The sequence below is a fragment of the Protopterus annectens genome, chromosome 1.part2 (assembly GCF_019279795.1).
Source record: "Protopterus annectens isolate FY-2018-M chromosome 1.part2, PAN1.0, whole genome shotgun sequence".
Taxonomy (NCBI): domain Eukaryota; kingdom Metazoa; phylum Chordata; order Ceratodontiformes; family Protopteridae; genus Protopterus; species Protopterus annectens.
Window position 1 is genome coordinate 653,059,639 of NC_056727.1, and position 25,000 is coordinate 653,084,638.

General features: G+C 35.9%; 1 protein-coding gene across 1 annotated transcript in view; it reads right to left on the reverse strand.

The window, feature by feature from the left end:
- Positions 1 to 25,000, reverse strand: part of KIF26B (kinesin family member 26B) — a 1,779,156-nt gene that overhangs the window by 1,405,943 nt on the left and 348,213 nt on the right. The gene's annotated exons all lie outside the window — the stretch shown is intronic.

A 25,000-nucleotide genomic window follows, 5' to 3' on the forward strand; every position in this document is an offset into this window, starting at 1 on the left:
AATAAAAAGTAAGTACAGTCCCTTTTACTATCCAAATGCTTAGAAAGGGCATTATTAACATTCTTCTATCTAATAGCATAAATGTGCTCATAAATTCTCCTACGGAGAGTTCTTTCCGTTTTCCCGATATAAAAATTAAAACATTTTTGGCAAACTGCTATATAAACCAATTGTTTCGTACCACAATTACCTACCATTGTCGTCACCTTAATACCAAATTCACCAATGTGCAATATTGCTTCTATTAAAATATACTTACAATAATTACAATGACCACAGCTTGTTGTGCCCTTATCCAACATACCTTTAACCATAATTGGTCGTTCAAACAAAAATTTTAAGTTTGCTCAAGTTCTAAATACAAAACTAGGGTTATTACCCATAACAACCTGAAGCTCCTTATTTGCCCTAAATAAACTCCAATTTCTACTTAAAATCTCTTTAACTTTTTTACTATAATACCAATTATGGGAACCACATATGCTCCCAGCATGCAGCAGCATGACATCCAGGAACTGATGGAATATTATCAAAGCAGGTGCCTTAGATGCCCTCACTGCATCCCCCATGGGTCACTGAAAGGTCCCTGTAACTAGTACATATGAAGCCATACACCCAAGATATCCCTACTGTGTCTCCCATCAGTCACTAAAAGGTCCCTGTAACTAGTACATATCAAGCCATATACCCAAGATACACCCACTGTGTCCCCCATGGGGTCACTGAAAGGTCCTTGTAACTAGTACATATAAGGCCATACATACCTTAGTTAGGTAAGCATACACTGAATTATGTATTCCATAACTCCAACAGGTCTGCAGATGTGGCTGACACATGTTCACAATGTTTTGCATGGTATGGGGTGCACAATGTCAGTGTCATGGAGTGCTAGAAATATTAAGTGCTGTCAGATGACATGGTACCTCTCAGGGTGATATTACACACCACTATGTCTCACAGTGACTATAAGAACTTCTTGCAGATACACATTAACTAATGCTGCAGCAACCCCAACATATTTCATAGATCAATGTAATGAACACAGGGATTTAGCTTACATTAGCACTGCTGTTAAAATTTTGCATCTCACAGCTTATACATTTCTGAATTACTCTGACATCATGATTTGTCTCATTACATTTATGAAGCCATCCATTTTACTAATGTTGCTCACTGCCATCTGATTCGATAACCACTAGCATTTTTCACAGCCAGCATGCACTGCTTTTGGTATGGGTGTCCCTCAATCACACGTACACACCCTTGCATGGGGATATTTGCCATGCAAAATCACTTACTACAATGCAGATAACTTTATTAATCCCATGCTTGGTGTATTTGTACAGTATGCATTAAACAGAGAAAAGGGAGAGTAAATTAATAAGCAAACCCACAGCTGAACTGATCCACTGATAAGAACACCACTGGAAATGGCACAAACACATAACTGTATGCTTTGGAACTAAAGTTGCTAGTACTCATGCAGAAGTAAATCTTCTTCTTCTTCTTTCGTTTTTTTCCTGGTTAGGGGTCACCACAGTGGATCACCTGTCCACTCATGATTGGCAGTGGAGTTTTACAGTGTTGAGTTGCCAGCCCGGTGCCCAACTTTCCACAGAAGGCACACACATGCACACACTCACACCTAGGGCCAATTTAGAGCGTCCAATCCATCTACAGCATGTCTTTGGGAGGAAACCGGAGGAAACCCATGCGACCACAGGGAGGACATGCAGACTCCGCACAGACAGCACCCCAGCCGAAAATTGAACAGGAGAACTACTTGCTGTGAGGTGGCAATGCTAACCGCTGCGCCACCGTGGCCGCCCATTCATGCAGCAGTAAATGGAAGTGTTAAAAGCACTAAGCTAAATATTTAAGATGGGCAACATCAAAAGCTATCTAAGCAGCTGTACAGAAAAGAAGTGAAAGGCTAAACACACACAAATACTAGCTGCTGGATTTAGATGTTGCCATATTATAGGAAACAGCATCAGTTATGAAGATGTTTGTTGGAAACCATTCATGAAAGATGGATAGAGAATCATATATCCTGCTGTGGTGTCAATATGTCCTATCACTTACTGTCTGCACAACTTATTGCACCTTTCTAGTGAAACATTCACATTATTTTAAGATTTATTCCATTACTAAAGTTGTTCTGAAAATGTATATGTATGTACATACACTTTGTGGGGACATGACAATAACTGTAATGGTGATATGTGAAAAATATGTATGAAAAAGTGTAAATATATAAGATTAGTTTCTTTTTCATTTATGAATTGCTAAATAAAAATTATTACAATGTACATTTGTAAGTATTTTTCATACAGAGGGACAAATTTATATCTCTGTGTGTGTCTGTATGTGTATGTGCGCATGGATGTATGTGTGTGTGTGTGTGTGTGTGTGTGTGTGTGTGTGTTTGCATAATTTTGTCCCATGTGATACAATAAAGCACCTTAAAACTGTACTTTCATTGTACAGTACGTACTCAGATTTGGTTATTAACATTGTGAAGTGAATAATTAAGGGGTTTGAACCTTGAGGTGCATTTAAAAGAATTACCCAGAATTGCAGGTATCACTACCTATAAAACCAAGATTAAATAATCTCACATTGCACTGTTTTAATGACAGCTAAATTAAGACTTGACTAGTAATTTACCTAAAGATATACATATCACAAAGGTCAGGTTAAAGTCATAGCTTATGATCAGGATAGGATGCAATATCCAATGTTTTTCTACCTAGAAGCGCTCACAAATGTTATTACCTAATATAGTAAGTGATAATAATGAAATAAGTGTTTGTACATATGAAAGAAAAAGTTACATTTCAGAATGTAATTTATTCACTGTGTGTGTGTGTGTGTGTGTGTGTGTGTGTGTGTGTGTGTGTGTGTGTGTGTGTGTGAGTGACCAGTTATTCTCGCCTGTTACAGTATAGAAGGCAACAAATAAATCATTCTTCCATACTTTATAGAAATGACATTTGCCTACTTAGTTCATTAGGTGTTTGATGTCTCAACTCCTGACTCTTCAAAGCTTATTAGACAGAGCCCTTAACAATGAAGATAACTTGACCAGGTGATACAAACTGATAATATGCATAACTGCCTTGCTTATGATGTCCACATCAGTTAAGACTTAATTTGACTGAACTTTGTTTACAGTCTTGTAGACATGCAAACTGGCAAAAAGAGTATTTGTCAGCCATATCTGTAAGTAAGCCTGAACTGCATTAATCACTGCTTCTTGTCCTTTATGTGGTAAATTCTTCATTAGACATCTCACATCCTTCTTCAACATTAGAACTCATTTACAACGGCTGCAATAACTGTGTTCAGTTGCAAACAGTTTACATCAGACACCATTGAAACAAACATAGTTGCAAACATTATACTTCACTTATAAACCATCCAGTCTTTGTCAGTTAAACAGTATATGGCTCATTCAAATCCTGCCTCTTAAACCTTGTTCCTGCTCTTCATACATTGTTTCCACAATCCCCAGTTTTTCCTATGTAGTTTGCTCCTTCCCTTTTCTAAAGATCCCACTTCCAGTTGTTTTATCTCTGTTACTATATTCGCTACTTCTAGTAAAGTTGGTCTAGGCTTTGATTTCCATTTTCTAGTAACTGCTTTTCTGGCAGCCACCATAATTAGACTCAGCAAGGCTTTACTATGTCTTGGCAATTCCGATTCTGTAGCATAACTCAAAAAAAATCATCTCCACAGTCAGTCCAATCTGCTCAACCAGCATCTCCAACAGAGCAGTCTACAGGGAATCCCTAAAGTCTACCAGCTCATTACAATCCCAAAATATATCTTCCCAGCTATCACTTTCTTGCCCGTCACACCTCCAACATTTGCTAGCCACCTGAGGAAAAATTCTTTGAAGTCTACTTGGGGTATAAAAATATCTATGTAAACACTTCTAGGCAAAGATCCTAAATCTTCCAGACTTTGTAGCATATTTGGGAGATATACATATATCCCTCCATTGTCTATTTGTGAATTGCTTATCCAATCTGTCTTCCCAATCCTTTCTAAGCTCCTCTGATTGATTCTTATAATTATCATGCAATATTTTATATGCCTTACTCATTACTCCTTTTTTAAGAGCAGCTTCTGTTTGAGACTCTATTAAAAACTCTACCAGTGTTGGACTTTCATTTAGGAGCCCCCTATATCTTTCTCTTTGCCTATATTCTGATATCAGTCCTTGGTAGAGAAGGCAATCTGTACCCTGCATTCCAAATAAATTCTTGGCCTCTTTCCATTCTATTACCTTTCCCTTTCTAGTTACTTGCTCCCAATACCTTGGTTCCTTTGCCAGTTTTCTCCAATAAATTCCAGCCCCCTCTTGCCTATTATCTGTATCCCTCTCCACAGTCATCCTTATCAGAAGAATCTCTTTTCTCCAATCTCATGCTAATTTGGTTCTTGGAATACTGCCTGCTATTTTATGAATATAATACTCTCTATGATTTTGGTTGCTCTCCTTAAGAGTCTGTATCCAAAATTCAAATATCTCCTTATTTCTTGAGCTTTCTCCCTGTGTCAGCATCATTCCTTTCCACTTTTAATTATAGTTTTCTGCTTCTGCTATGTATAACAGCCTTAACTGTGTTGCTCTAAAATACCCACTCAAATTAGGTAATCCTAGTCCGCCTTGTTCTGTTTGTAGAATCAGCATATCCCACTTGACCCTTGCTGTCTTCCCTTCCCAGATAAAATCTTTCAACTCGTTTTTAATTGCTATCCACAACGTCTCCTCCAGTTGATAAAAGTATGCCTGACCTGTGTATAAGACTAAAGGGAATAAAAACATTTTAATGGCTTGTATCTTAGTATCCATATCCATATAACAAAACTTCCAGTTTCTCAATTTCTGTATTATCTTCTGTTTAGTCTCTTTCCACATATTCTTAGGTGTCCCTAGAGTCATTTCTAAATCACACTCCTAAACACTTAATTTTTTCATGTAACATAAATATGGATATTGTTTGACCAATTTGTGTGTGGGTACATAATTTACCGCTATTGTCTTTTGTTTTAGCTTCATTAGTGTTGTATCCCGAGATGATCTGAAACTGTCTTAAAATGTTCCACAACACTGTAATGTATTACATAGAAACTTTTGACTGAAACATCTGTCTTTTGTGAGAGCACAACTAACAGAAAAGACTTGTTTAACATTAAAATGTGATAATTAAGCTAATAGTGTTCCCCAATGAAAAGACAGCTACATCATGAAGCAAGCACAGTCAAAACATGTTTGTGTGAACATAATCTATCAAGCACAAATACTTGATGCAGAGTAAAAATGAATTCCCAAGAACATTTTTCCTTTCTGCAGAAATTGCTGGTATCATATCTTCTTTTTCTTAAAGTGGACTGTGAGTAAGGCTGCAGTGATAACAAGTATACGCAGAAGTGTTCAGTGGGTAAGTATACCAACATCAGAGGTCTGTCATTTACAGTCCATAGTCATTCACTTGATCGGTTAATGCAGATATGCAGACAAACATTGGTAGTTAGGGCAGCAGGCTGAAGGTCTGAGCTGAAAATGTGCTGCTCTCTTTTCATCATCTTTTGCTAATGTGTGACTCAGAACAAGGCAACCAGACAAGTGCTCCCAGATCCTGAAAATGTGCACACTGTGCTGAAGGGTTGGATGTGTGTGTGTGTGTGTGTGTGTGTGTGTGTGTGTGTGTGTGTGTGTGTGTGTGTGTGTCTGTCTGTGTTTTCGTTTAAGGCCACTCGTAGTGTGTGTGTGTGTGTGTGGAAGAAATGATGTAGAGAGATACAAGAGTGTGTGTGTGTGTGTGTGTGTGTGTGTGTGTGTGTGTGTGTGTGTGTGTGTGTGTGTGTGTGTCTGTCTGTGTTTTCGTTTAAGGCCACTCGTAGTGTGTGTGTGTGTGTGTGGAAGAAATGATGTAGAGAGATGCAAGAGTGTGTGTGTGTGTGTGTGTGTGTGTGTGTGTGTGTGTGTGTGTGTGTGTGTGTGTGTGTGTGTGTCTGTGCGTCTCTGTATGTGTATGTTATTCTGAATGGATCTTGTGTGTATTCTGTCTCGCTAATGGCAGAGGGACAATATTTTACTTAAAGATTAAATAGAATACTTTTTATTGAAACCGTCTTAGCAGGACAGATCCACAAAGCCAATTTCAATAACAAGCATTCTAATAATAATAAAAATATATCGGTCTATAGCTCAGCATAGCCAAATGCAGTCATTCGTTTGTAAACTGCAGTAATGAAACAACTGTAAAATTTACATTAGCAAATGCTAGTAATTAAGTAATGGTAAACAGGTGTAGTCTGAATAATGAAAGCAGAAATGAAAAGTGTACATATTATTTTTTTAGTAAGGTACTTCTGTTATGTATACAAGACTATCCAATTTGCAGGCACTCGTTTGTCATTCAGAAAAGAGTACCTATGAACCAAGCAAAAAATGAAGTTGCACCAGTCTGTTACACTTAGGCTAAGCCAAAAGGCTATATTTAGTGCTCTGCTCAGTGGGTTTCAAAGAATATCTCTGTCAACATAAGGCAATGCCCTTCCTCCTTGAGCATCTGTAAACTGTATATATTTTATTTATTTTTTAAATAATTTTTATCTCACAATGTCATTTTAGCTAGCTATGCTTACTAACTCTGTTTAAAATAGCTGTAGGTGAGAGAGTCTTCAAGAAACTGGGACCTGCTGGAACCACCTTCCTACTGACATCAAACATCTAAAAAAAAACAACCTCTCAACTGTCCCTATTTTAGAGGAAAATTCCTATTTTTGGGCCAGATTTGCATGCCCCTATTTGTGGAGGTATGTCCCTATTTTTAGATTTAATTTACTTCTTCGTATAATTTTCTGAATCCCCAATATCACACATGATTTTTGAAGCTATCTTATACAGGCTTTTAGCTTTTATCTCAGCCTGAATCTACCCCAATACAATATTTTCAATTACCTCTGTCCCAACTAGAAGCTCCGCCACCAACACACAAGTTATACATACACTACATGAAACCTATGGGATGCAAACTGGTCCATTACATTTGGGTAGCATTGTTATGCTTAAAAAGGCTCATTAGGGATATTCACCTAGTAATCTCTACAATCCTATGATCCTATTAGTAACCACCCTGATATATCCAACTCTCAGCAGATAGCAATGTTTGCTCTGTACCCTGAGTACAGCACTATTGACAAATATTTCATGTCAGGCATTTCACGAATGTCACAGAAAAAGACTGATTCAAAAACAAGCAAATATAACAACAGAACATTCTCATTTACCTTTAAGGACATACTATGTGCTGGGATATCATCATATAAATGACGTTGAGTATTCCCCAACACAATATGCAATGATACACTCCAATCATTTTCTTCTATCTTTATCCTAAACTTGATACATATAACATTTATCTATCCATTTGTCAAGAGTAATAACAAACTATAATAAACCTTTTACTTTCATTTCATGATCGCTTTTTAACCAACACATTTTCTCAAAATGTTTAGCCCAGAGTGTACAAACCCATATTTCCTTTTCAGCTCAACACTACACTGCTTGCTTCTTTTACTTATAAATCTTTTTTTCATTATGTCTATTCCACAATGTGCAAACACAAATTTCCTTCTCCGCTCATGAGTGCATTTCACTGTTAGTTTTAGAATTTACATTTCTCAGCCTTCTGAAATATACTTGGAAAATGTGATTTGGCTTTACAAGCTCAGCAGACCACATTCTTAAATAAGTTATGAAGTGTGAAAGGAAGGCCAATATTATAGCCTTCAAATAATTACAGTACAGAAGCTGTAAACCTTTAAGTCACTTTCTTACCACTCAGTAAACACAGTAACACACCTCTGAGTGTACCTGATAATCAGCTGCTGTGTGCTTCTTGGCTAGCATTAGCACCTCTTAGCAAACACTTTGTATTAAATATGTGGTTAGTATGTGACGACAGTGGTACAAAGTGACTTAGGAGGCAGCAACTGTACACAAATACTTTTACACAGATAAATTCCAGGCTAGAGGGCTGCAATCTAGTCCTACTAATACTGCCAGAATATTTTTGCTGATATATTGAAAAAACAGACAATTTTAGACATGTTTAGAAGATACTGTTATAGTTTAGATATGGATAGCATACATGGCTTTATTTTTAATTTTTAATATTTGAAGCAATACAGTGACTTAGTGGTTAATATAGCTGCCAAATGGAGTTATACTTCAATCCTTAACCAACTCCCCAACTGGCAAATACAAATTCCAAAATCACTAATGACTGCCAGCACCATTCTCTGTAGCACCAACTCAGATGAAAGCTAAAGCTTCTGTAGTAGAACAAGCACTCACCTCTCCCTCCATTAATTAAATGTACTAACCCCAAAGTTGCATAACAAAGGGGAAAGGAAAAATATCCCAAAAGGATGAATACAGTACATGCAGTCTTGCAGCCTAACTCAAACAACAGCAAACACAACTGAGCAAACAAAACACTGGGGGAAAAAGGAAGGACATGGACTTTGGCTTAACAAAACAAGTGTAGAAGAGTTGTTTAATAAAGTATGTGGAAGAAATATTAATTTTTCAAGACATTAATTCTGCCTCACAGTGAAAGCAGGAAATTAACTAATCTGTGAAGCTTGGAAATTCATTTTGATCTGAGGCTGTCAAAAGCCTTTTTTTCATAACTGTAAATTTGGGGCTCAGGTAAACTATTAGGTACTTAAGACAATGCAGGTCCCAGCCTACACCAAGATATGAAATATTATTTAGCATTACCTGAGTGTCCCAAAGGAGTGCACAAGCCTTATGTTTAATTCAATGTGCCTATGGTCTCTAGAAACACTGTAAATCATTCAGACAGAGAGCCAGGAGTAAGCAGAAGGCTGTCTTGGTAGGCCACAGTTATTGAAAAAATTAGATTATTATTTTAAAGGTTTGAGAACTAAATTGAATAAAAGATGGACAGAAAGCTTTCCTATTTAGTTTGACAGCCAGGAAGAAAAGTTGTTGAGAACTCCTCATTAACTCCTACTTCAGCTGTTGGTAAGGAATACAGGCATTTAACACAGGTGATAAAAGGATTTGGGAAGTCCATAACTTTAGGAATAGTAAAGTGGAAAATACAGATTACACTGTTAAAAGCCTTTTTGATATGAAGAGCTACTAAGACTCATTGACCAGACATATGTTTTACTTTAGCTGGGATGTAAAGAGGCTGTTCAGAAAGCTACAGCATTCCACAAAACCTGCCTTTTGTCTTAATCCTTCCTAGACAGGTAGCTAGAATTCTGGTAATAATTGCTAATAAGTACGATGTAAAGGATATATATTGATATGATAAAGGAAAAGATAGGTCTTTTACAAGTTGGGGTTAACTGTACTTGAGGTTTCCAGCAGAAAGAGATACATTTATGAAGGGACAGATTGTCTCTCTAGCTACAGTTGTGATACAGGAAAATTCTAAAAGGAAGAGATAATAGTCTGATAATCCTAACAATTATAGTCCAAATGTAAGGATCCTACATATTTAATAGTTGCCAACAGATGTCAAATAAAACCCATGAGAGCAGGTCAATAAATGCTTTGCATTCATTTGTAAAGTGAAGAATGTGAAGAAATCAGGGCTGACACACTGTGTAACAGTCCCAAAACCATGGCTGCTTTCCAGTATGCCAAGACACGCACACCCCTTACCTTCCAGGCAACCAACTAATTAATGGGGAAGAATATCTAACCAGAAGATACAAGGTTTCTCGACGGAACTCGAGTTAATCTCTCCAAAAATGATCATGATTAACACATATGCTTCCACTGGATAATCAAGGTTTTCCCTATCAAGGAATGTTCTGCTGATTTCTCTGCACTGAAAAAAATATTCATCAAAATCCATGAGCACAATTTAAAATAAGCAGTGTCTCAGGAGGCAAGAGGGCAATGTATACTTATTTACCTTTGCTCATATACATATATATAAATATATATATATATATATATATATATATATATATATATATATATATATATATATATACACACACACACACACACACACACACACACACACATATAACTCCACATTTGCACAACAGTTGGGTAAGGAGAACCCCCTTAAGACAATGTGCAGCAGCCTCACATCTGCAGCAGTCCTCCTATGCATAAGTAAAAATCAACAGAGAAAACATAAATCAACATTTCATCCTTTGCAAACTGCTTTTCTAGTCTCTCTTCCCAATCTTTTCTAACCTCCTCTGACTGATTCTTATAGCTACCATGTAATATTTTATAAGCCCTACTAATTATCCCCTTTTTAACAGCAGCTTCTGTTTGAGATGTACCACAGAAGGTCTTATACTTAGGACTTCTCTGTCTCTTTCTCTTTGCCTACACTCTGATATCCATACCTGATAGGGAAGTCAGTCTTTAACCTGCTGTCCAAAATTCGTCTAGGCCTCTTCCCACTCTGTTACCTTCCCCTCTCTAGTTATTTATTTCCAACACCTTCTTTCCTTTGCCAGTTTTCTCTAGTATATCCCAGCCCCCACTTGCCTATTTTGCAGTCATTCCCATTGGAAAATTCTTTATCCATTTATGTATTGGCTTAGTTCATAGAACTTTCTGCAACTTTATGAATATAATATTCTGAAAGGATCTGCTTCTAAAACTCCACTTTTCTCCTTATTCGTTGAACCCTCCCCCTCCAGCTTAATCAGCATCCCTTTTCACTTTGATTTATAACTTTCTGCTTGTGTTATGTATATGAGCTTTAAAAGAGAAGCTGTAAAATATCCCTTCAAATCAGCAGGTAGTACTAAACTACCTTGTTCTACTGGGAGGATCAATGGTTGACAAAAATTTCCTGATCGGGATATAAAACTAAAGGGACTAAAATAAAAACAACTTTTGCTGCTTGTATTTTATTATCTACATCTTTTTGTAACAGCTTCCAGTTTCTCAGTTTTCGCATTAGCCTTTTTTTAGTCTCTTCCCACATATACTTAGCTGCCATAATAGAAGCCTTTTTAATCCATATTCTGAAATACGTCATCTTATCATCTACCCATAAATATACATATTGCTGAATCAAGTAATGAGTGGGTGCACAATTTATGGCTATAGTCTTTGTTTTAACTTCATTAATTTTGGGTCTATATTAGAACATCAAAAGTTCATTATTTCAAATGTTCTAACATCGAACCCTATTCAGTGAATGCTGACAACATCGAACATTCATAACAGCAAATTTTTTCCTAGGGAAAAAATTGGTGTTCAAAAACACATACACACAACACAAGCACACCAAATAAACAGCAATCCACACACACATACACCCAAAATCTTGCAGCTAACCGTGCACTAAACTGTATAAACACCACCAACTATCCACTTACCTTAACCCAAACCCTAACCCTAAGGTCTGTCACTATTGCACTCTCTCCTCACCCACTCCCTAACCCTAACTCACCTAACCCGCCCTAACCCCCACGTCCACACAATCGTACACATACCTCCCTTGCACCCTAACCCACGCCCAATCGCACACTTACCTGAACCCGACCCGTAACTTTCCACCACAGCGCTGAAAATAGCGAAACAACAGAAACAGACAACTGAATTCTTTCCCTAGGAAAAACTTTGGTTATCTGTCATTTCACTATTTTCAGCATTCGCTGAATAGGGTTTGATGCTAAAACATTCGAAATAATGAACTTTCGACGTTCTAATATATACCCATTCATTTTATATCCTGAAAGACGTGAAGCTCTTAAAATATTCCACAGCACTGATGTTTTCTTTTTGGATTTATCAAGCAGAAAATAGTATCATCTGCAAATAAAACCAAGTTTTCTTGATTACGATACCAACTGTATCCTTGAATTTCCAAATCCCTTATTTTCTTTGCCAATGGCTCTAAATATAAAGCAAATAAAGGAGAAAGATTGCAACTCTACATGGTTCATCTGTTCAAACACAACTTATCAGACAGGAACCCTCCACTTTAATTCATGCTTCAGATCCTTTATATATTTTCCTAATTAACATTATTATTGTAACAGGGAATCCAAATGCTTCCATTGCCCTACTCATAAAATCCCAGATTACTCTGTCAAATGATTTCTCTGCATTTAGAACCACCAGCAGTATTTTCTTTCATTTTGTTTCCCTCTGGATCATCACTGTTCTATTAATGTTGTCAAAAGTTTTCCTCTCCTCCACAAAACCACATTGATTAATATCTATCAATTCTGGCAACACATTTGCCATTTATTTAGCTAATATTTAGCTAATACAAGCATAATCACTTCATAATCATGGTTTAAAACTGAAATGGGTCTATATGAGGATGGGTCTGACATGTCTTTGCCCTCTTGAGTAATACAGCCATCCCAGCTTCCCTCTAAGATGTTGGTGCTTCCCCTCTTTTTAAAATGCTATTAGACAAAATCATCCAGATCTTTATCACTTTCTTCCCTCCAAATGTTCAAATGTCCACATTAAAACTATCTGTTCATGTCCCTGCAGACTGATTATACATCACTGTTTTTACCTCATCTCTTTCTATCTTAACTATTAGTTTTTGAGCCTCATCTTCCTCTAATCTTGGTATAATTAAGTCTTTCATAAATATTTCATTTGTGTTCTTTCTTGGTTTCCATATTCCTCTGATTTATACACATTTTCATAAAATGTCCAAAATATCTGTAATACTACTATAGGATCTCTCTCTTTTTTTTTTGTCATAGGCTTTCTAAGTTTGACTACAACCTTTCTACTTTCTGTTGCCTAAGTCACTGAGCTAAAGTTTTTGTGATATGAGCTGTTATCAAAAATAGTAGCTTAACAGTAATATTTCTAAACTCATGCATATTAACCAAAAATTCCCTTATTTTCTGTTTAGTATTCTAGTCATTCCTCTTCTTTTTCTATGAGATTCACCTTATTCTGCAATACTTTAACCTTTGTCAGCCCCTCTACAGAATTCTACTTCTTAACCATAGCTCTTTCTCTTTTATTTGTATCATATTTTTAAACTCCATTTTCAATTTTTCCCACTCATTAGCTCTTCCTTCTGAAGATATTTCTATCTTCCCTAATAACTCTAACATAACTTCCACTACTTACTCCTTAAATACCTCTCCTTACAGCAGGTAGGTGGGAAAGTGACAATGTCTCATTTTTACTTCATTACTCTAAATTTTTATCTTAGTTTTTAAGGGTGCATTATCTGAAATGGATATTGGACGTATGTTGAAACTATCAATTTAATGCAAACATTTCTCTGAAATACAATTTTTATTCAGTCTAGCCCAGTTATCATATTGTGGGGAATAATATGTAAATTCTGTCAGAGTTTCTATTACTGAGTTCATGTATTTTATGCCATTTTTTTCAGAAATCTACCCCACTTTCTTATATTTTCCCTTCTAGGTCCCCTTGATACATCCTCACTGTTACAAATCAAGTTCTGGCTCCTACCAATAGGTAATAGTCTCTGTTGAAGGCTAACTATTTCTTCCAAATTTTTCTTAAGCTTCATAATAGCAGTTTTTGGTTGAATATGAATACATGCCAATGTAATCATCCTTCCTTACCAATAGCCTCTTACAACCATAACTCTGCCATTATTTTCTTTTTTCTCTTCTATCACTATTGTAGCTCTCTAGCAATCAGTATTATCACACCCCTTCTCCTTTGTCCCTGATATTCTGCTGTATATCCATACTGAAATCCTTTCTTTGCCAAATTTGTATGCTCATTTCTTTCCAAATGTGTCCTATGGCATCACTATTTGCACTCTGCATTTCTTAATGTTCCTTTTTGTCTATGTATGTAAGACCATTTACATTACAAGATGTTATGGTTAGAATAGCCATTATGATAAGAAGCTATTTTTCCCACTTATTACACATAACATTTTTTGAATGTGTATTTCCAACATTTGCACTACATAAACACATTAATGTTTGGCAGGACAATCGTTTATACAGTTGCTTCTCATCTCCATTTGAACCCATGTCACATTTCTAAAGATGTTTTGTTTTAATGAAAACCATTAAACAAAAAACTCAATACATTTTTAGAACACCCCCATCCCCTATAAACTTAGAACAAACACAAAAATATGCATATTTTTAACAAATAAAATTTAACCCTCCAGATGACGACCATTGTCCTAAATTGACAACTGCACCCACAAGCATAGCCTAATCAAAATATTAAGGTTGCTCATGCTAAAGTGCATGATATAGCCTGTGCTCCCACTTATACTGATTGCTCTATGTTCTTTTCTTATCTTTCCTCCTCTCCCAGATGTGAAAAAGAGCCTGTATGCTTTCAGAAAACATTATTTGTAGCCCTAAAAAGGTGCACTGGCTATCTTAAAATACAACTAAATTGTGCATTTTTCTATTAAGTCTTTCACTCCAATGGAGCACAGGAAGTTTGCACTGTAACTTCCAATGGGCTGATATCTATGGAATCATAGGGGTTTTGAAAGAAGTACAAATGGCAAACTCTTCAGCACAAGCTATTTTTATAGTGGTAGTATTCTTTAGGTTCTAGGTCTTAAAACACATTTTATAAGTCACAGTAAACATAGTAACTGTTATGTTTGTAATATTTTGGAAACAACTTACAATATCTCAGAACTCAAGTTACACATTTACTGTCAACAATATTTTATTCATCTAGTTCAGAGCTTTCATATGACACTAAAGAGTTCTGTCTATGATACTTGGTTGTTGAGATCTTTAGAAAAATGTGGAAATTACATCTACATAAATTAATATAATAAAAACAACAGTTATTATAGCTTTATCTGCACTAGACAGAAGTCAGATATTAAAGCAGTTGAGTATGAAATTGTGTAAGCTTTAAGATGAAATATTTTAAACTTTTGTACATAGCATGTTTTTTGAATTACTGATGCAAACAAAAACAAGCAATATTTGATGCCTAGAGGCATCAGTACAAAGTACATGCAGATGCACCTGGAGTCATCACTTGGATGTAATGAGTTAAATACATTAAATTGTTAAGGCTGCTGGGGAGGCTACTATCTCTTATTAATTTCACATAATTTCAAACAGTTTTCCCTGAATTGCATGTTATTGTACCTTTAATGTTTGCATTTGCTTTAGCAAGGAATGCTCATAACTCTGAAGATTATTGACTCAGAGTTGCAGACAGCTTGTCCCCATGTAAAAGTAGTCAGCAATGAAAAAAAACTTACACTCTACAGATGCTTGAATAAATCTTTGTAAATTTCACTCAGAACAGAATGTATGGAATTCCCCTGGCTAACTGCCTTCAGCTGCAGACTTCTTGTCTGTCACTGAGAGCATTTGCTAATGAAAAAAATATCTTTAGAGCTGCAAGACGATTTGTATTTTTCATGAATTTTATTTTGTCTAATTTTTCAAGCCTATTTGCTTATAGAAAAACTTGTTCATAGCCAAATCAAGGACATTAATCTAGACATCCGCCCTTGTGAAAACAAGGGAAATTATCATCTTAGTTCTACATATAATATATGCAGTACAGTTATATACTCCACCCCCGCCCCAGCAGCCCTTTCTGCTCATCCTTTCTTGTCTTGTTTACACTGTAAAATCTATATTTCTCGCAACTAAAAAAAGTACTTGATAACTTAACATACACAACAGTCACTGAAAAGACTACCCCCATACACATTTATACCTTGACTGCAAACTGTACAATATAACATGCAGTTTATTTCATGAAATGTTTTATACAAATACTTATAAGAGCAAAAATCATTTTAGCTATAGTTACTTCTTTTCCCCCTTTACTGTCATTCTAAACATTAAAGACATAATATGGGGTATACGCTTTACAGTCCACCCCCACAAGTTTAACAAATTGAACAAAACTCCTGTCTTTTCTCAGCCACTTTAATTTGCAAATGCATATTTTGTCAGTATTGTTGATGCTTTATACTCTCACATTCATTCCCTAGTGTAATTGTTGCTGGTCTTCTTCCTGATCATCTCCATTTCCCAACACTACATTGATGTTCAGGTTCAATGTACTCCTGATTCTTCTAGACAATCCCTGTACTTTTCTCTTTCTCTCAAGTATTTACATTGGAAAAGGTTTCCCTGGGAAAGTCTCTCTATGGACTTTACTGTCATAAGAATGAGAATCAGAGTCTCCTGCTTGCGGACTCACGTTTTGTAGGAAACACTTTTTTCTTATTTTCCTCCTTCTCCTTTTCTCCAGGAAAATACTACAGATAGCTGGATTCAGCAGTTGGATTTGCATTCCTGCCTCTTGACATTCCTTGACTGCTGAGATAAATTTGCTTCTCTTCTGCCTGGTGTACAGTGAATAACCATTCTCTACAAACACTCTGCTGTCTTCAATTTATAATACTTTGGCCTTCTGTCACCATTTTGTCAGGATCAACTCTGTCTGCTTGTAGGAGTCCATCTTTACTAATATAGGTCTTGGCTACTTTCTTATGGCCAGGCTTGGAGCATACATTCAATGTACCATGATGTGGAAGGTCAGTCCAATTTCTTATTTGTTCTTTCATCATTTTAATTCTGTCTATTCCGTCCAGTTTCTCTTTCTACAGCAGAAAATCTCAGGTTTGCTCTTCTTGCTTTGTCTTCTAACTCTAATAGTTTTTGAAACACTTCTTCTTGAGAAGCCTCATACTCAGCCAGACTTTTCTTCATTTCAGCCTCTGATTTTTTCAGTTTTATCAGATCATCTGAACAGCTAATTAAAGCTTCTTTAATTTTTTTCCAGCCTTTTGTTATTTGATTTGATATATTCCTTCAAGTTTTCATTTATTTTAATTAACTTAGTGCATTTGATGTATTTGTCTTCCAAATTACTGGAAGACAGCTCTTGAACCAAAGCTGAAGCTTGTAATCCTTTTTGCTCAACAGCTGCAGATTTCTTCCCATCCAGTGTTTTCACTTTACTTTTTCTGGTTGGTTTTCTTTCAGGCTTTCCAAATTTCTTCTTTACTAGCATCCATCCAGTGCACTTACTAGCCAGTAAATGAATATCACCCAAAGTTTAAATTACACTTTTTTTCACAGATTCTGTTTTCACATAGCGAGAGCTGAAGTTAAGCTGTTGATCAGTGTACAGCTATCTTAAAAGTTGGTAAAATCCTTATTTTAATCTCTCCACATAAATATCTTTTCTTTTTTGGAAAATGTTTCATGGAAGTTCTTAAGCAGAACATTTTGTGCACCAGAAAGATTACTGGAGATGTTTCTTATTGGCCAAGCTACTTGCTGGAGATGTTCAAATATAGAGGAAGGCACATGCAATCATTTATTTTTGACTGCCATCCACGTCACACTTTGTGACAATAAATTCCATACGTTTCAGACCTTGATAACAATGAATATGGGTTAAATATAATCTCAACATTTAAAAAGTAAAATTATGTTATTTAGCCCTAATTTCTTTTTAAACAGATAGAGAAAAAGTGGAGGCAGGGACATATTTTATTTTCCTGAGCTCAAATATAGTGATTACAATCATGAAATTAAAAAAATGGAAGAAGGACCATAGCAAACACATCAGATCATCAACAAAGCTCAATTTAATAAAAGCTATAATTTTCCCAATATAACACATGGCTATGAGAGTTGGACTATAAGTAAGGCTGTGTACCACAAAACCGGTGATTTTCAACTGTGGCATTGGAGAAAACTTTTCTGAGTTTTGTGGACTGCAAATAGCTCAAATCACTCAATTTTAAGGAAATAAAATGAGATTGTCAACTGTAAGGTCAGAAAGTAAAATTAAAAGTTAAATACTTTGGCCATATAATGGAAAGGTGGAGCGTATTAGGAAAGACCGTAATGCTTGGGAAGGTCAAAGGCAAAAGATGAAGGGGTGGTACAGACTAAAGTGGATGAACAGTATTAGTGATATAATGAATATGAATATAAATATGCAAGAAATTAACAAAGCGGTTCCTGACAGACGTGTCTAGTATGCTAATATCCCTGAAGTCACAGAGTCATATTTGACTAAATGACTGAAAGAAAACTTTTTAATGCTATCATCTATTGCTTTTGGTCTAAATAGAATTAGTATATTATCAGGCCATGAAAGATTGCACATGTTCTTTCAAAGGAGGAATAGCTAACTTTCATAGCTGAAATATGTAATGCTGAAATTCTTACTTTAATAATAAGACATAACATTCAAAATTGAAGCTATAAATATATATTTAAATACAATGAAGTCTCAGAGCAGACATATACTGACAGTAGCAGAACTTTATAACGATTTTGAAAGGGAGAATTTCACTATCGATATATGACATTTTGAAACTGCATAAATTCAAAGGGATTGTGACTTAATAATTATAAATTTATTTTGTAATCAGTCTTTGTAAGTAGCTGTCCCCTTGTTTTACCCAAATACTATACATTATTTAAATATGTTGATGGTAATGCAACTCACTCTATTGCAGCTCATTTTTCCCTACATCCCTTTCTTCCTTTGGCTAAGCCTTCCCCTTCAGTTATTGTTAAACCTTAATAAAGTTTTATTAAAAATGGCAAAGAAGAAAAAGAGCAATAAAATTAAGACCTGAAACCAGGTTATGAACTTATAAAAGTCTCTACCTCTAAAATACAGAGACAGGAACAATGCCAAACATAATCTAGATCAAAGAGTTTACATTCTGGTGTGTTTTTTTTAATATTAGTACTACTGATTTTAAAATCGTTATAAATCTGTTTGTTTAATTTTGTTTAAATTTGTTTTCTAAGGCAGACCTCTGATCCAACCGGACCATTTCCAGGCCAAATATCTGTATTTCACAAGCACAGAGGTAATACAAGGCATATAATGAAGATAATGATTAAACACATTGTATAAAATCACTGAGTTTTCAGACTTTGCAGTTAGTCTAGAAAGTACCATCACTGAGTTGAAGAATGTAATTTAGAAGCATGTGCATGAGTTATGGATGCGTCATGAGTTATGGATGGCATTTCTATACATGTATGATAAAAACATACAACCTTGTTGTATAATGAAGTGGTTGAAAAGACTAATTCAGTGAAACTATATACTACAGTTACACAGCACAGGAAAAAAAAAGAAGTGAAAGAAAAAAGATGATATTGTGGATGTGCAGTGGATTTGAGAAAGGAATATAACAAGAGCAACTTTTCAGGTAGTTTGTGTAAAGCATTTGAAAGACATGATAGGTTGCAGGTGGTATTTAGGAAAGCAGGCTTAGGTAAAATTTGGATAAAACTCTCACAATCAGATGACATAAATTAACATGCACTTTCTGGAGAAAAGAAAGCAAATCAATTTAATGATTACCATTCCATGTTGGATGTAAACTGCCACCTTGCATTAGAGAATCATAGCATTTAAAAGGGACAGATCAACATTTTGAGTTAGAATTGTGGCATCAGTGAAAATCAGAAACACACAAAAGGCGTGCTATGTTATAAGAAAAGAAAAAAAATGGTAGTGAATTAGCAAGAAACATGCTTATATTTTAATAGCTCATTACACTTGATCCATCTTTTTTGTTTTGGTTTCACATTGCATTGGCCTACTGATCCAGTTAGTCACGGTCACTTTATAAAAAACAAAATGAGTAGAGATTTAAGAAAGGGCCAAGATCAGACAGGAACATACAAACTATTCATGCTTCAGGTGGTTATAGTCACAAGGCTTGAAAATGAAACAAAAGTTAAAGAGGTCTTACATACCTACTGTCCTCTTTCAGAATCATGTGCATGCACTATCATATGTACCATTGAACCACGCTGTTTATAGTATACCCCACAGGAAGTTTCAAAGATATGTCCTTAAAGATAGCCAATTCACATGCAAGAAACAATTATCTAATTGTCTGTTACTAAAGCTACATACTGAATTTAAAATAATTACTTCTTGAATTTCACTGTTCATAATAATGATGCATTAAGTGCGGACAAGTATGAATACGTTCCTTCATTTTCATTTGAGGACTGGGATTTACAGTAGAAAAGACTGACGCACAACGAAAAAGTTTAGAAGTGTGCACCTAGTAAGCAAAAACCTTTCTATGTAATCTATTTCTGAGATGACTAATATCACTATGATATTCTTGTGCTGACTGTTTTTTTTTTAATTCAGCACTGACTAAAAGCATTTGTGAATACTGAGGTACATAACTAGACTTTTATAACATATTTGTAAGTCCTCTGGATAGTACTGCAGCATGTGTTATGTCACATCTACAGTACAAGAAATGCACCTCTTTTCTGAAATTCAGACTGAAAACTGAAGTTGTCCAGAAGGTGAACTAAAAAGAAAGAGATCTGCATATATAAATTCACATTTCTGTTCACTCTTCTTTCAACTGTGAGTCACTGTAACATAGAAACAGTGATTTAATATGAAAGATTTACTTGCTTCCAAGTTGGTATAATCTCCAATGTAGCAGTCTTAAAGATTAGGCTTGTAGTTTATGCTACATATGGGGTGCTACAGTACTCACATTGCTATAGTCTATTTTACATTTAACTGGGGAAGAGCACTGATACCAATGGACCATTTTTACACTCATTTCAGGAGCATGCATATTAACTTGTTAGTTACACTTGATCCAATTACCCTTTTCAGGCATGACCCAGGCCACAAGGTAAAAACATTCAGTAATATCAGCTAAACACAAAATACAGGTAAATAGGCAGGAAATTACAATACATTAATCCAGAATAGTAATCAGACATTAATGCTATGCTAGTAAATCTGACACACTACAAACAGTAAATAAGAAGAGATATACAGATTGAGTATTAAGCACTGACACTGACGAGGCCACAATGGTGCAGTGGTTAGTGTTGTCACCTCACAGCAAGAGGCTCTCCCGTTCGATTCTCGGCTGGAGCGGCTTCTGTGTGGAGTCTGCATGTCCTCCCCGTGGTCGAGTGATGTTAAAGACATGCAGGTAGGTGCGTGTGTGAATGGGTGTGCCTTCTTTGAAGGTTGGGCGTCGGGCTGGAAACTCGGCACCATAAAAATCCACTGCCAATCATTACCGGACCGGAGTTCTGCTGTGGCGACCCCTAACCGGGAAAAGCCGAAAGACAGTAGATTAAGCACTGACACTAATGTTCAAATATTCAGTGATATTACCATATGCAAAATAATATAATACATTTTATAAAGAAGGTTATAATAACTAACTTATTTTAGGTGAGATATTGGAGTTGCCACCTAAGATTATGAAGGCAGTTATATCAGTTTGTATGCATATGCAAGTAATTTTTCATCATCTAACAGAAGTAGAGTTTTGAAACTAAACTAAACCTATTTTACTGTGTATATATATATATATATATATATATATATATATATATATTTATACATATTATGTATATATATATATATATATATATATTTATACATACACACACACACACATATATATATGTATATATATATATATACACACACACACACAAACATGCACATATATACATTTGGATCTACTTTAGTAGATCAAATCACCATATAACCAAAATGCAGATGATCGAAACGACAACATAATAACTCACAAAAGCAAATGTAAAATACCAAAAGTTGAAACAACGAAAATACCTTTTTTAACATTTCTTCAAGGAGGATTAAACATACCGAGTCCATAGGTTCATAGGTAGGTACTAGGCTACTGTAGCTAGGGCCTATATAAGCCTAGCCAAAAAAGGTACCCTGGCTTTCGCCACACAAGAAAATTATTTTCCTGTGCCCCTGTCGAGCAGAGCCACAGAGGTGATCCCTGGGGTAAATTTCCTATTTCCCTCCAATCATCAAGATTTTTCTTGAAGAGTGCTAACGGGGAGCTTTGTTTGATATAGATAGGTAGTTTGTTCCAGAGTATGGGAAGTCTCTGGGACAGGAATCTATCCCTCCAGCATGTTCTGTTTATTGTGGTGACATGGTTTAGGTCCTTAGAGCATGTAGCTCGGAGGGATTGGGATTTCTTTAAGTGGAGCATGTCCAACAGCTCTGGGTTTGACATAGCTTTGTATGTTAGGCAGAGATTGCCTCTGAGTAGGTGATATGCGACAGAGTAAAGCTGGAGTTTTTTGAGATGGTCTGCATAGGGCATCTGTTTGATGCCAGTAATCCTCTTTGTGAGGTATTTCTGCAGCCTTTCCAGTTGTTGTAGATGTCTTGTGAGGTACATAGCAAAAGGGGCGTTGTACTCTATAATGGGTCTAATGAGTGACGAGTAGAGGGGAACAATGACCAAGATTACACTACAGTAGAGTAAAGGCAAATTTTCCCAATCCTCACTGTACAGCAATCTCCATTCAGAATCTCCAAGTATTGGGTGAGATTCGCACTTGGTTCTTTCCAATGATGTATATATCCTTTTAAAATAAATAGTTCATTTACTTTGTCATGTTTGTAGACAGTGTTAAAAGCACCAAGAGTACAGGGTGCGTGACACGTAAAATCCATTATATTTTTAGCTAGTACATAGTACAATACTAATATATACCAACACCACAGTAAAGAAAGAACTGTATACACGTCGATCATGCAATTGTCGATTTTGTCACTTTTTTATTATTTTGAACTTTCGCTTCCATCACCTTGATCATCTGCATTTCAGTTATATGGTGATTCGATCTATTAAAATAGATCCATATATGGGTCTTCTTTTAAAGTTCAAAGTTTCAAAACTTTGAATTTCTTATCGAGACCATAAGATCGAAGTTTTGAAACTTTGGAACTTCAAAATAAAAATAATTTTTTTTTACGTTCTTGAAGGGGAGCAAGCCTCCCTGCACCACCCACACCCCCTGACTAATTAAATATACCAACTCCAACATCGCACTATAGTAAATTTCCCGTTCTGCACTGTACAGTTCTAAGTTTCAAAACTTTGATCTTATGGTCTCGACCATAAGAAATTTAAAGTTTTGAAACTTTGAGCTTTAAAAGTACACCTGTATAGATACATATATATAAACAAGACAATCCATCATCTGGGTGCAATATTCCCCATTTTCTGGGAGCTTGGAAGCCCATCACTACCATAATATCCATAGATAGGAACTATACTTGAAGTCCAGGGTACCATTGAGCAGCACAGCCTAAATTTGCAGTTTGCTTCAAGCATGTCAGGATAAGTGACTTGCTCAAGGTCATACAGTAGGAAAATGAGGGCTGAAGGAATATAACTCTGTACTACAGGAACTACAGCTCACAGTCTTAACCTTCTGTACCAAGTGCCAGCATTCTGTAGTATAGCACAGAATAGCAGAATATGCAGTTCTCTGTCTGACCTGCCCTACTTTCAAAGGATAGCAGTCTCTCTATACAGAATTAACTAGCTTACATGTGAAAGTATTTGCTGTGTTACTTCCTTTCCACATTGACTTTGGTGAATATAAGCCCTCCTTCAAAATCAGAAAACAAAATCTGAGAAGTCTGCTTGATAATTTTCAAGGTTGTTTAAAAGTGACAAGTCTTGTTTTTTTTTTTTGTTTAGTTCAGTAAATGGAATACACATATTGCTGGCTTTTAGAAAAGGATCTTTGTATGTCCTTTGTGATCCAGACTGCTGTTAATGAATGCTTCTATTTGTGCTACTGGGTAATTAGTGTTTTATGTATAAAATGGGGTTTTGTTTTCTTTTCAAGTTTTTGGAGCTCATAAGAATGACCTAGCCCACACCTTTCCCAGCTTCCAGCTGTGAGACAAAGTTAAAAAGGATTCACTGCTGGGCAGTTTGCTGCAGACATCTATCACTTTGCAATGGAGCTTTTTATGAAGATGTCTAAAGGGCACCTAATTTAAGACTAAAGATTGTGTTGCAAAACCAATGTAATAAATACCTCTATGAGTAAAATGAAGAATCATTAAAATCAAAGTGGTATATCACAATATCAAAGAGAAAGAATGCATAAGTTACACTGTTAAAGCAGTTTCTATTTACACAAGCACAGAATGTGTCTTGAGTAGAATTGCCCAGTACTGTTTCAGTGTACACTGCATATTTTTACGGGATGCATGTTATGGAGCCAAGTTTTTGTCCCTAGGTCAGCAGAGGGCACAGTCACAGATTTAAGGCAAATAACTGCTAATACATAAGCATTGCTCACACAGTACCTTACGAAGTTTGTTGTTTACAGCAAGTACAGGAGAGCAATTAACTGAAATAGTCATATAAAATGAAAGGAACGTAAGTTTCCTAAAAGATCTAATTCAATGTAAATCTATGATTTCTCATCAAAAGGATTTCTATAACATGCCCACAATGGTAACAAATAATTTCATCTGAAACTGATGATCAACGTCACTGCTGCAGGAGACAGATATCATTTGTCCACCATCAGCTGCCTGTCTACTGTGCATTCAGGCTTAGAAAACAAATAATACCTCCGCCAGTGACAGTCACGGTCAGAAACTGCTCAAGCATCCAACAGGTGTGTGTGTGTGTGTGTGTGTGTGTGTGTGTGTGTGTGTGTGTGTGTGTGTGTGTGTGTGTGTGTGCGCGCGCGCACATGGGCAATGAATATGATTACATATATAGAGATTCTTTTGTTACCTTGTTAACCCTGAACTTTTAATATTTAGAGGAATAAACTATAATATAACGTAGACTCCCTGCATCACTTATCAAATAGCACTATCGTTTTAACATTTACAGCACATATTCTTTAGGTATAAACCATAAAAAGGGATGCAGTGGTCAAAACGGTAGAAACAAACAACACAGTATGTAAAGACACAGTCTTACTAAAATTTGTACAGATTCAGAATGACAAAGCAAAAAACAGACAGCTCCAAGGCAACAACAGCCTGACCCATGAACTTACCCATCCATTTCCTGAAAAACAGCATAACTTAAACATTTTAAATGAATATCAGACACCTTCTTGTCTTCTGTCCCAAGCATTACTGAATGACTCCAGTGGTTAAAATTCACAGAGAGGCTGTTAT